At 38.6% G+C, this 13,654-nt stretch overlaps 1 non-coding gene across 1 annotated transcript; it reads right to left on the reverse strand.

Moving 5' to 3' along the window:
* Window positions 1-11,398: 11,398 nt before the first annotated feature.
* On the reverse strand, window positions 11,399-11,527 carry LOC118666700. The gene has a single exon (XR_004971043.1). It is a non-coding gene; the product is annotated as a small nucleolar RNA SNORA11 (small nucleolar RNA).
* Window positions 11,528-13,654: the final 2,127 nt, after the last annotated feature.

Here is a 13,654-nt window from a genome sequence, read left to right on the forward strand (position 1 = left end):
GAAATAATATCAGAAAACTTCCCTGAGGTGGGGAAGAAAAAAGTCACACAAGCCCAGAGAGTCCCAAACAAGGTGAACCCGAAAAGACCCACACCAAGACACATCATAATTACCATGGCAAATGTTCAGGACAAAGAGAGAATCTTACAGGCTGCAAGAGAGAGACGGAAAGTTACATACAAGGGATCTCCCATTAGATTGTCAAATGATTTCTCAACAGAAACACATCAGGCCAGAAAAGAATGGACGGAAATTTACAAAGTGATGCAAAGCAAAGGGCTGAATCCAAGAATACTCTATCCAGCAAGGCTATCATTCAAACTTGAAGGGGAAATAAGAAGCTTCACAGACAAAAAAAGGCTAAGGGAGTTTATCACCACCAAGCCAGCAATGCAAGGAATGCTAAAGGGACTGGTATAAAAATAAGAAATAAAAAGCTCAGAAAGAAAACAGCCACACAAAAACAGAAATGCCTACAAACAAGTACCTTTCAATAATAACTTTAAACGTAAATGGACTAAATGCTCCAAACAAAAGACATCGAGTGGCTGAATGGATAAAAAAACATGATCCATACATCTGCTGTCTACAAGAAACCCACCTCATTAGAAGGGACTCACACAGACTGAAAGTGAAAGGATGGAAAAATATCTTTCAGGCAAATGGAAAGGAAAAGAAAGCTGGGGTAGCAATACTTATATCGGACAAAATAGACCTCAAAGTGAAGGCCATAACAAGAGATAAGGAAGGCCACTTCATAATACTAAAGGGATCAATACAACAAGAAGACATAATCCTGGTAAACATATATGCACCCAATTCAGGAGCACCCAAATTCATAAAAAAACTCCTGGAAGATATCAAAGGAGAGATTGACAACAATACAATCATAGTAGGGGACTTTAATACACCACTGACAACACTGGATAAGCCATCAAGACAAACAATCAGCAAAGATACAGCAATCCTAAATGACTCACTAGATCAGATGGACTTAATAGACATCTTCAGAACACTTCACCCCAAAGCCAGGGAATATACATTCTACTCAAATGCTCATAAGACATATTCAAAAATAGACCATATATTGGGACACAAGCAAAGTATCCCCAAATTCAAGAAGATTGAAATCATAAAAAGCGTCTTCGCAGACCACGATGGCATAATATTAGAAATAAACTACAATAAAAACCACCCAAAATACTCAAACACCTGGAAGCTGAATAGCATGCTATTAAATATTGATTGGGTTACCAATGAAATCAAAGAAGAAATTCAAAACATCCTGGAAACTAATGACAATGAAAACACAACAATCCAAAACCTATGGGACACAATGAAAGCAGTCCTGAGAGGGAAATTTATAGCTCTACAGGCCTATCTCAAAAAACAAGAAAAAATTGTAATAAATCAGCTAACTCTACAACTCAAAAAATTAGAAAGAGAGCAACAAGAAAACCCCAGAGTGAGCAGAAGGAAGGAGATAATAAAGATTAGAGCAGAAATAAATGACATAGAGACCAAAAAAACAATACAGAAAATCAATGAAACCAAGAGCTGGTTCTTTGAAAGGATAAACAAGATTGACAAACCTCTAGCCAGACTCACCAAGAAGCAAAGAGAGAGGATCCAAATAAACAAAATCAGAAACGATAGAGGCGAAGCAACAACAGACCCCACAGAAATACAAATGATTGTTAAAAAATACTATGGACAGCTCTACTCCAACAAACTAGACAACCTGGAGGAAATGGACAAATTCCTAGAAAAATACAACATTCCAAAACTCAATCAGGAAGAATCTAATAATCTCAACAGGCCAATAACTATGGAAGAAATTGAAGCAGTCATCAAAAAGCTTCCAGCAAACAAAAGCCCAGGACCAGACGGCTTCACAGGGGAGTTTTACCAAACATTCAAGGAAGAACTAAAACCTATCCTCCTCAGACTACTACAAAAAATTCAAGAGGAAGGAACACTTCCAAGCTCATTCTATGAAGCCAGCATCACCCTAATACCAAAACCAGGTAAAGACAACACAATGAAAGAGAATTACAGGCCAATATCCCTCATGAACATAGATGCCAAAATCCTCAACAAAATCTTAGCAAATCGGATCCAGCAGTACATCAGAAAGATCATACACCATGACCAAGTAGGATTTATCCCAGGGATGCAAGCATGGTACAATATCCGCAAATCAATAAACGTGATACATCACATAAAGAAATTGAAAGAAAAAAACCACATGGTCATATCAATTGATGCATAAAAAGCATTTGACAAAATTCAACACCCATTTTTGATAAAAGCTCTCAGCAAGGTGGGAGTAGAAGGATCATACCTCAACATAATAAAAGCCATATATGACAGGCCCACAGCCAACATCATACTCAATGGACAAAAACTAACACCATTTCCCCTAAGAACAGGAACAAGACAGGGATGTCCCCTCTCACCACTCCTGTTTAACATAGTACTGGAAGTGTTAGCCATTGCAATTCGGCAAGAAGAAGAAATAAAAGGCATCCAAATTGGTAAAGAGGAAGTAAAACTGTCCTTATTTGCAGATGACATGATATTATACATACAAAACCCTAGAGACTCCATCAAAAAGCTACTAGACTTAATACATGAATTTGGCAATGTAGCAGGATACAAAATTAACCCCAAGAAATCTGAGGCATTTCTATACACCAATAGTGAACTTTCAGAAAGAGAGATTATAAAAACAATCCCGTTTACCATCGCACCAAAAAAATTAAGCTACCTAGGAATAAACTTAACTAAAGAGGTAAAAGACCTCTACTCAGAAAACTACAGGACGTTGAAAAAAGATATAGAGGAAGACATAAACAGATGGAAGAATATACCGTGTTCATGGATTGGTAGAATCAACATCATTAAAATGTCCATACTACCCAAAGCAATCTATAAATTCAACGCACTTCCCATTAAAATACCAACGGCATACTTCAGAGATCTAGAACGAACTCTCCAAAAATTCATCTGGAATAAAAAAAGACCCCGAATAGCTGCAGCAATCCTGAAAAAGACCAAAGTAGGTGGGATCTCAATACCAGATATCAAGTTGTATTACAAAGCCACTGTTCTCAAAACTGCCTGGTACTGGCACAAGAATAGGCATATAGATCAATGGAATAGAATAGAGAGCCCAGAAATCGGCCCAAACCAATATGCTCAATTAATATTTGACAAAGGAGGCAAGAACATACAATGGAGCCAAGATAGTCTCTTCAATAAATGGTGCTGGGAAAATTGGACAGATATATGCAAGAAAATGAAACTAGACCACCAACTTACACCATACACAAAAATAAACTCAAAATGGATAAAGGACTTAAATGTACGACAGGAAACTATAAAAATTCTAGAAGAATCCAAAGGCAACAAAATCTCAGACATATGCCGAAGCAATTTCTTCACTGATACAGCTCCTAGGGCACTTGAAACTAAAGAGAAAATGAACAAATGGGACTACATCAAAATAAAAAGCTTCTGCACAGCAAAAGAAACCATCAACAAAACAATGAGAAAACCCACTGTGTGGGAAAACATATTTGCCAATGTCATATCCGATAAGGGCCTAATCTCCAAAATTTATAGGGAACTCATACAACTTAACAAAAGGAAGATAAACAATCCAATCAAAAAATGGGCAAAGGACCTAAATAGACACCTTTCAAAAGAGGACATTCAGAAAGCCAAGAGACATATGAAAACATGCTCAAAGTCACTAATCATCCGAGAGATGCAAATCAAAACAACAATGAGGTACCATCTCACACCTGTCAGACTGGCTATCATCAACAAATCAACAAACGACAAGTGCTGGAGAGGATGTGGAGAAAAAGGAACACTTGTGCACTGCTGGTGGGAATGCAGACTGGTGCAGCCACTATGGAAGACAGTATGGAGTTTCCTTAAAAAACTGAAAATGGAACTCCCATTTGACCCTGTGATCCCACTTCTAGGAAAATATCCCAAGAAACCAGAAACACCAATCAGAAAGGATATATGCACCCCTATGTTCATAGCAGCACAATTCACCATAGCTAAGATCTGGAAACAGCCTAAGTGCCCATCAGTAGATGAATGGATTAGAAAACTGTGGTACATCTACACGATGGAATACTATGCTGCTCTAAAAAGGAAGGAACTCTTACCATTTGCAACGTCATGGATGGAACTGGAGAGCATTATGCTAAGTGAAATAAGCCAGTCAATGAAGGAAAAATACCACATGATCTCACTCATTCATGGATAATAGAGACCATTATAAACTTTTGAACAATAATAGATACAGAGGCAGAGCTGCCTCAAACAGATTGTCAAACTACAGCGGGAAGGCCAGGGAGGGTTGGGGGGCAGGAGGGAGGGGGGTAAGAGATCAACTAAAGGACTTGTATGCATGCATATAAGCATAACCAATGGACATAAGACACTGGGGGATAGGGGAGGCTAGGGGACTGTCTAGGGCGGGGGGATAAAATGGACACATATGTAATACCCTTTGTAATACTTTAAGCAATAAATTAAAAAAAAAAAAAAACCACAGGAAAGTTAGGTCAAAATCAAAAAAAAAAAAAAAAAGAAAATATAGTAGCAAATATGTAAGATTTCTTTTTTTTTTTTAATTTATTTTTTATTCTTTTTTTTATTTTTTAATATATTTTTTTATTGATTAAGATATTACATATGTGTCCTTGTCCCCACGTTACCCTCTACCCCCCACCCCCCCACCCCCGCTCATGCCCTCACCCCCCCGTTGTCCATGTCCATTGATTAGGCCTATATGCTTGCATATAAGTCCTTTGGTTGATCTTTCCCCCTTACCCCCACCCTCCCCTACCTTCCCTCCAAGTCCCGACAGTCCAATCAATGCCTCTCCGTCTCTGGATCAGTCCTTGTTCATCAGCTTATGTTGTTCATTATATTCCACAAATGAGTGAGATCCTGTGGTGTTTATCCGCTCTCAAGTTCCATCCATGCTGTGGCAAATGGTAAGAGTTCCTTTTTCTTCTTCCTCTTCTTAAAGAATACCTTTCAGCATTTCATATAATGCTGGTTTGGTGGTGATGAACTCCTTTAGCTTTTTCTTATCCGTGAAGCTCTTTATCTGACCTTCTATTCTGAATGATAGCTTTGCTGGATAAAGTAATCTTGGTTGCAGGTTCTTGCTATTCATCACTTTGAATATTTCTTGCCAGTCTCTTCTGGCCTGCATGGTTTCTGTTGAGAAATCAGCTGACAGTCGTATGGGTACTCCCTTGTAGGTAACTGACTGTCTTTCTCTTGCTGCTTTTAAGATTCTCTCTTTATCTTTTGCTCTTGGCATTTTAATTATGATGTGTCTTGGTGTGGTCCTCCTTGGATTCCTTTTGTTTGGGGTTCTCTGCGCTTCCTGGACTTGTAAGTCCATTTCTTTCACCAGGTAGGGGAAGTTTTCTGTCCTTATTTCTTCAAAAAGGTTTTCAATATCTTGCCCTCTCTCTCCTTCTGGTACCCCTATAATTCTGATGTTGGTACGCTTGAAGTTGTCCCAGAGGTTCCTTACACTATCTTCATATTTTTGGAATCTCTTTTCTTTTTTCTTTTTCGGTTGGGTATTTTTTGTTTCTTTGTATTTCAAATCTTTGACTTGATTCTTGGGATCCTCTTTTCTGCTGCTGGATCTCTGTAAATTATTCTTTATTTCAGTCAGTGTATGCTTAATTTCTAGTTGGTCCTTTTTCATGTCCTCCGTGGTCTCCCTATACTTATTGAGGGATTCATTAAATTTATCGGCGGTTTCCATAAAATTCTTGAAAAACCTTATAACCGTGGCCTTAAACTCTATATCCAATCATTTGCTTTCCTCCATTTCTGCCATTTGTGACCTGTTTCTTTGTCTCCGCATTTTGGCAGCTTCCCTGTGTTGATAGAGTGGCCCTGTGCGCCAGGTGTCCTGTAGGGCCCAGTAGCTCAGCCTCCCCAGTTACCTGGGGTGGACACTCTTGGTGCACTCTTGGTGCCTTGGTTGTTGTAGAATCACTGGGAGGAATTGACCTCCAGGCCAATTGGCTGTGAGAATCAGCTGTGTCTAAAGTGGGAGAACTTCTGTGCTGAAGACACCCTTCTGGGGCAAGACTTGCTTCAGTGGGGCTTTGGTGCTCACTGAGTCTGCTCCCTGAGTGCGTCCCTTATGGATCTGAGGAGTTGCAGTCTGGATGGACCCCCTCTGATCACTGGGTACAGTGGCTCCTGGATCTAAGGAGGTGCTAATTCAGCCTCTGCCTGAGGCCACACAGCAGGAGCCACGAAGAGGCTCAGCTGTGAAGCAATGCATGCCGCTGCGGGGCCTTGGGCCTTCTCTTGGAAGTTCCAGGTCTGCCTGGTTCGGCTGCAGTTAGGTACATTCACATGCAAAAGCCTCTGCCGCAGCCTGGGTGGGGCGGGGTCTCAGGGAGTCAGAGGGCGGAGAAAGCAGCCATGGCCGATTCTCCGCCCGGAGTCGCGTGTCTCAGTGTTCCGGTAACGGCTGCAAGCACCTCTGAGGGAAAGCCGCCCTCAAGTTCGCCTGCTGCCGGACAGACCAGCCTCTCCCCGTATGAGTCCTGGGTCCCCAGAGACTTCCCGGAACCGGAGTTCAGAGCAGTCAGGAGCTTGTGACTCAAAAAGTCAGCCGCGTCCTCAGGTGCTACCCCCTTTCCTCGCACGCGCGCGCCGCCGTACCTCTGCACTTCACCTCCGCAGCGCCTCTGGCTCTCAGCGTGCTTTTCTTTCCTTCTAGTTGTGGAATTTACACTCAGCCAGCCTTCCTGTTGTTCTGGATGATGTTTGCTCAGTCCTTTGCGGTAATTTTCAATTGTTGTGTGAGGCGATAATTTCCCGGTGTTTACCTATGTCGCCATCTTAGTTGCTCCTCCTATGTAAGATTTCTTAATGCAAACTATTAACGTTATGTATTTCATTTTCTTAAGGTTTTTACATATACTCCTAATATTTTCTGGGTGAAAAGATGCTTAATCACTAAAGAAATAATTATGTCATACCAAAACCTGTTTTGAAAACACCTTCTGAGTAAGGTGAAGTTCTAGATTTTTGCCCTCTTTGTCCTTTTTCATTGTAGTAAAAAATGCATCATGTAAAATTTACCACTTAACCATTTCTAAGAGAACATTTTAGTAGTGTGAAGTGTATTCACATGGTTGTGCAACTAGTCTCCAGAACTTTTTCATCATAAAAAGTTGAAACTCTAATGTTCGTTAAATAACAATTCCTTATTTTTCCTCCCCATCAAGTCTTGGCAACAACCATCTATTTTTTCCTTCCATGGATTTGACTTCTCTAGATTCCTCGTGTAAGCAGCATCATACAGTGTTTGTCTTTATGTGGTTGTTTATTTCACTAAGCGTAATGTCCTAATGTTGTAGTGTGTCAGAATTTTGTTCCTTATTAAGACAGGATTCTAGAAGCAGTAGCCCTGTAAGTTGCTTGGTGTAAAAAAAAAAAAAAAAAAAGACAGGATTCTAGAATGACTCTTAATGACAACAGTGAGGGTCTCAAACAAAGTCATTGCTATAATCACTATATTTTTAAAGAGGGAATGGAGAAGAGTTTCACATAGTTCATGTTCATGAATTCAAGTCACAAATAAGTTACACATTTTCTAATATGGGCATAAACTGCCAATCCACTCCTCAGTTAAGATTTTCCCACGAGGATGCCTCTTGGATTTTAATACACCTAACTTCATAAAACGTATTTATTTCTCAAAACAATATTTTAGGTTGGTGTTTATATGGGAGGAAATGTATATTTATTTCCCAAAAGCTCAATGCAATATTTTTTACCAGAATGATGAAAAGGTAATTTCCTTGAGTTGTGATCCAAATATAATTGACAGAATGACAGAATCAATGCAGAAGCCTTGGCAAGTATATTATAACTTCAATAAAAGAAATGTGGCCTGGCTGGTGTGGCTCAGTAGTTGAATGTCGACCCATGAACCAGGAGATCACAGTTTGATTCCAGTCAGGACACATGCCAGGGTTGCAGACTCCATCCACAGTAGGGGGTGTGCAGCAGGCAGCCAATCAATGATTCTGTCTCATCATTGATGTTCCTATCTCTCTCTCCCTTCCTCTCAAAAATGAATTTAAAAAATATTGTTTTAAGAAAGAGATGTGACTTTTATGATGTCCATAGTGTACAGAGAGGCAATGCAGAATTACTGCAAACAATACAACATTTAGTTATAATAATGTCACATCCCAACATTAAAGTCTGTTACTCATATCCAAGTGTTTTCTCTATTTTAAGAAATCGGTTGGAGGCATTGAATTGATGGCAAAGGAAACCAAAGTTTTGCCACCCTAAAGCTGCCTTTCAGAGTATTGACTTTAAGCTGTTTATTAAGAAACAAAACACTCAGAAAGAATCTTTGATCCTCCCTCCTTTCCTGCCTAAGAGATTCAGAGGAAAGACCTCCTCCAGAAAGGAAATCTTAGGATGTTGGTCTTTGAATTGAGTATGGTGGATGGGAGGGGGTCGAGCAGGCCTGTTTACACATTACCCCTGTGTCTCATGGGTTTATGGGTTGCCCAGCAAAACTTCATGTTCCGCTCTTCCTCAACAGCCTGTAAATTGCCTACTTCCTTTGCAGTCTCAGCCCCCTTTCTCCCTTTTCTCCTTTGTCCAAGATGACACATACATCAAATTTTACCTCACCATCTTGGGAATTTTTCGTGCTTATGTAAATTCCCCATGGGCATATATTAAAATGTGATTTTTTTTCTCTCTTGTTAATCTTTCTCTGTTAATTCCATTATTAGCCCAGCTAGAAGAATTTAGGAAGTGGGAGTAAAAGCACCTTTTTTAGCCCCCACAGTGGTTAACTATTAAAAGTTTTGTCACTTAAAATAATTGACACAGGCTTCTGTTAACAATTGTTTGCGTAAGTGCTGATGTCAGGAACAGTTTATTGACATTAATCAGGAAATGCCTGCCTTTGTCTTCTGAAAGAAGTGTGCAGCCCATACCAGGATCATTGCCACTTCCTTTGCCATCTCCGTTGGATTTTCACTTCTTTGTTTACTAAGATATTTGAATATCTTTTTGTCTACCTTCAAAAGTCTTTGGACTTGTCCATATCTTGCATTTGATTAATGTTCTTTCTTTCTATCTTCTAGGACTATAATTTTTATAGATACTAGAAGATACCTAATTAAGTTCCAGGCATCCCCATGGCTTTGTCTGGTTTTTGCACGCTTGACTTTTAAGATCTTTCTGTTGACACTTACACACACAGTATGATCATTTTCTTTATGTATCTATATTGCCTGTAAGTCTGCCTCCTAAGTCAGCTTGCCAAATTAAAAAGCTCTTTGGGGTTGGTTATAGAAATGTTTCTAACATTTACTGAGTCAAATTTAGGTTTTAGTTTCTCTGTTTCAATAAATGTGTACTGTAAAATATGCATTTCGGGCTTCTATTCCAACTGCTTTGTTGCATTACCTTTGACAAAGACATTTTTGCTCTAGTCTAAAATAATGATATAGCTCGAATTATCAAGTGATTTTTGTCATCAGTAATCTTATTTTTATTTGACCAGTCATGTAAGAAGGAAAATGTCCATCCTGTGTGCTTTACAAAAGGGTCGAAATGGAAATAACTGTAAATTATTAAAGTCAAAAGAGATTGTTATTAGCCTCAGAGGTTTGATGAAGTCTTGCTAGATAAGAGTGGGAACAAGTTAAGGAAGTGCACCCAAAAGCCTAAAAGAATCTGCAAGTCAAACCCTGGTAAAACCTCTCTTAACTTTATTATTTGCAAGAAAGTAAAAACAGAAATATCACCAAATCAATAAAAGGATAATATCACTCTAAAGAAAGAGTATATTATAGTCTAAGAAAAATTTTCCTCTAAAAAATATTAGCTGATTTTTACCTGGGACATTATCTTAAGACAACCATACCTTCCTGGCACACCCCTAGACAAGTAGTGGTAGAGGTCATAGAATAGAAAGATTCTGAGAACTCGGACCACCTATGCCGCCCTGACACAACTGGTTATTCCAGAGAATTTTGGCCCAAGAAGATGAGACTATAAATCAGTAAGTTTTACCATTTATTCAGGGAATTTCTGAAAACCAATTTTTTTCCAGGCAAATACTTTGCTCATTTGGATAACCATCTCTCTTATTGGGACAATAGATAGATGGCTTGTGCAAACAGCTTGCTTATCCTTCAACAGTTTACTCTTCAAAATACTTGGCTGTGTCCATAAATCCTATCACAATCATTTACCTGCCATGAGAGTCTTGCTTTAAACCTCATAAGCCCAGCCCTCCAAACCCTGCATATAGGAATTCTTCAAATCTCCCTTTGAAGACACTACTAAGACTTTCGAGCTGATGCTCTCCCTTATCAGAGTAAGTCTAGTAAACTTAGCTTTGCTTGATCAACAAATTTTTTATTTTTTTGGTAAATTGACAGTGACAATACTGTAGGCCATAAGATCTGATCGAGACCCCCAGGTTGACAGGGCTCAAGGCCCTCAGCTTTGAAATCACATATACCCTCGAGGCTTCTAGAACCTCACGTTCAGGGGTCTCTCCCACTGCAGCAGGGAGATAGGTCCTGCACTGGTGCTCAGGTCCAATAGACTCATGTGAAGTCCTTTGAAACTGAGTTTATTTTGTGTATTGGGAATGAGGAATCCTCTTAGGAATCCTTTGGTTATCTGGTCAGATGTGAAAACTGTTATAGTTGGAAGGAAACCTGGCTTGGTACTAATAACACAATATCACTTTTTTGTTGTGAGTCCAAGAGAGAAAATTCAGAGGGAAAGGATTAGCATAGGTTCAATAGTTTATTCCTCAGTCCATCCACAAGGACTGACAAATTTAGGTCTCATCAGACCAGCATCCTTATCTTAGGAATTCTGCCTTCAGCCCCCTATCCAAACCTAGTAACACCTTTCCTCAGTCTTGCGTTGTTTCTTTGATAGTTGCTTCATTTAGTTTCTTTTGCTTGGAGCTGAACGTCTCGAGGCTGTGAGACTTGCTGATTGAGCCAATTTTTACCAAGTGTTTCAGTTCTCCCGGGGTCTTCTCTGACACTCTGGGCCACACGTGTGTGCCTTCATGCTTTCATTCATGTACCTACTTCTCTAACTGACCTCATTTCACCAAGGAGAATTTCGAATGAAGGTGGCCACTGTGCGCTATTTCTGAAATGAACAAGATGAATCATTTGAGGGACAAATTAGAACAAATGAGAAGAAAACCTTGGGAGGAGATTCTCAGACTTGTGTTTCCAAATGAGAGATTACTTTTTAACATGAGCTGACCCCTCAAATTTTCTTACTTTGGTGAGTACTAAGTACTAATTTTTTTTATAGCGCGTAACGTCACAGGAAGGCCATAGTATTCTGCCACCCATGAGGAGTAAGCCCAAGTTGCTGTTGGATGTGTTATACACAGAGAAGCCGTTCTTCAGGCGCTCTGCTCTCTCCACACCCAAAAAGTACTAATTTTTTAATCGTAAGGTTTGGTAGAAATGTTAAAGACCCTATACCAGCCGTGGGCAAACTACGGGCCCGCGGGCGGATGCGGCCCGTTTGAAATGAATAAAACTATTGAAAAAAAAGACTGTACCCTTTTATGTAATGATGTTTACTTTGAATTTATATTAGTTCACACAAACACTCCATCCATGCTTTTGTTCCGGCCCTCCGGTCCAGTTTAAGAACCCATTGTGGCCCTCGAGTCAAAAAGTTTGCCCACCCCTGCTACATTGCTTAAATGAACTGTAATGTTTTTCTTCCAGTATGTGTACGAATACGTGTAAAAATAGTGTTTCTTTCACCTAACTCATCTCTTCCTTTAGGATCTAGGCAAGTAGCCTTTTACAGTGATAATTTTATATCTGTGTTAAGCTGGCTTCCTCTTGCTTTTTCTTTCCCCTTTCCTTTTATGTTTCCTTCTCTTTGGAAATTTGGAAATTAATTTCTTCATGAACATTGCTCTGTCGTTATGTGTAAATGCCAGGAGTATCTAGTGCATATATAATGTCAATAATTTCAAAGATAAAAAAGGGACAGAGGAAATATTAAATTGTTCCTGCTTCTTTTGTTTATTTTTCTCTTGCCAAGAGTGAAACTTGGAAGAAGCAAAGTTAACTGTGAGTTTAAATAATGGACTTGGTTCCTACTTGAAAGAAGATCTCAATACTGAGAACTTTTGGCAAAATTCCAAAGTCTTTAAAATGTTTGATATTTTATTTCAGAGATTTGTTTATATTTGAAAATCAAGAAAAGATGTTATTCTTAAATAGATAATACTCTGGACAAACTAGAATAATTTAATTGTAGCTTAAAATCAACACTGTCTTTTTACTAATTTTTTTAACATGTAAAAATTTTTAGCAAAATAACTTTGTTAGTACAAATGAGTTTAATATTTTTATATTTTAAATGTTTAAGATTTCCTACCTTAGTTCCATGGATCCAGTAAGTTATTTCTGTCCCACCAAAATTTAAAATAAAAAAAAAATAATAATGTGTTTAAATAAAAATGAATCAGAGATGACTTTTGAAAAAGTTTAATCTTTTAAATTCTTATTTTCTGGCCCAAAAAGTCAACAGTGTTAAAGTAGAGAAACCCCATTTTAAACCAAAATTATGATTCCAGTTTGACTTGTCCAAGATTTTCATCTTGATAATGTGAATTTGGGTTCTTGAATTAAAATGATTCTGAACTAAGATTCTACAAACTTAGTTCAAATTTATTTCTTTAATTTTTAGAAATTCTGGGAATTTTAGTTTGTGTAATAATCTAAGTTGCATAAACCAATCAGAACAGAACTCTTTTCTTTTGTAAGACTTTACAATCTAGTTTAGTAATACTCTCTAGAGACGGAAAATATTTGAAATCACCCAAAAGGAGCTAAAAACTTTTCTCAATCACAGAAAACCACAGAGAGCTTGCAGCTTTAGTTCTACAACCTCAGCCACAAGTAAAAGTAAACATGGAACACAAAACTCCACAGTTCAGATATCAAAGGGCTATTCTCCTTTCCAATGGGCAAATATTTTCTTAATTGATAGGTGTTCACAAATAGTCAAACAGGAAAAACAATCCAGATTCTCTGTTGTGTCTTACCTGATAAAGAACAGATCCCCATCACCCTTGCAGAGATTACTAAATGGCAAGACCATACAAACAGATTACCAGTCATTATTGCAATCAATTAGCCACACACAAATCACACAAGGTGCTCAACTGATTATGCTGTCAAGACCACCCTCCTAGACCATTGTCCCTACTTTGGGTGTAGAAAGTGACTTAGTCCAAACACTTCAGAGAAAACATAAACCAACTGAAAGACTTGACCAAGAACCAAGAAAGAAAATAAAAATCAGGAGGGAGGGAAAAAAAGGGAGGAAACTGGAGAAACAATTAGTAAAAGTAAATTAGCATGGTTGATTGGAAATCACTACATGAACCAAGAGAAGACATGCTTAGCTCAACAGCTCAGTAAATTTCACTTATTGTACAATGCTATTCTATTGAATACAGCAGATAAGTCCACTCGTGTATCTCAGGGAATGACCTATCAACATGTTAAAGTGCAGTTTTCAAAGAATT

Source organism: Myotis myotis, unplaced genomic scaffold, assembly GCF_014108235.1.
Source record: "Myotis myotis isolate mMyoMyo1 unplaced genomic scaffold, mMyoMyo1.p scaffold_m19_p_11, whole genome shotgun sequence".
In the NCBI taxonomy this organism is placed as follows: Eukaryota; Metazoa; Chordata; class Mammalia; order Chiroptera; family Vespertilionidae; genus Myotis; species Myotis myotis.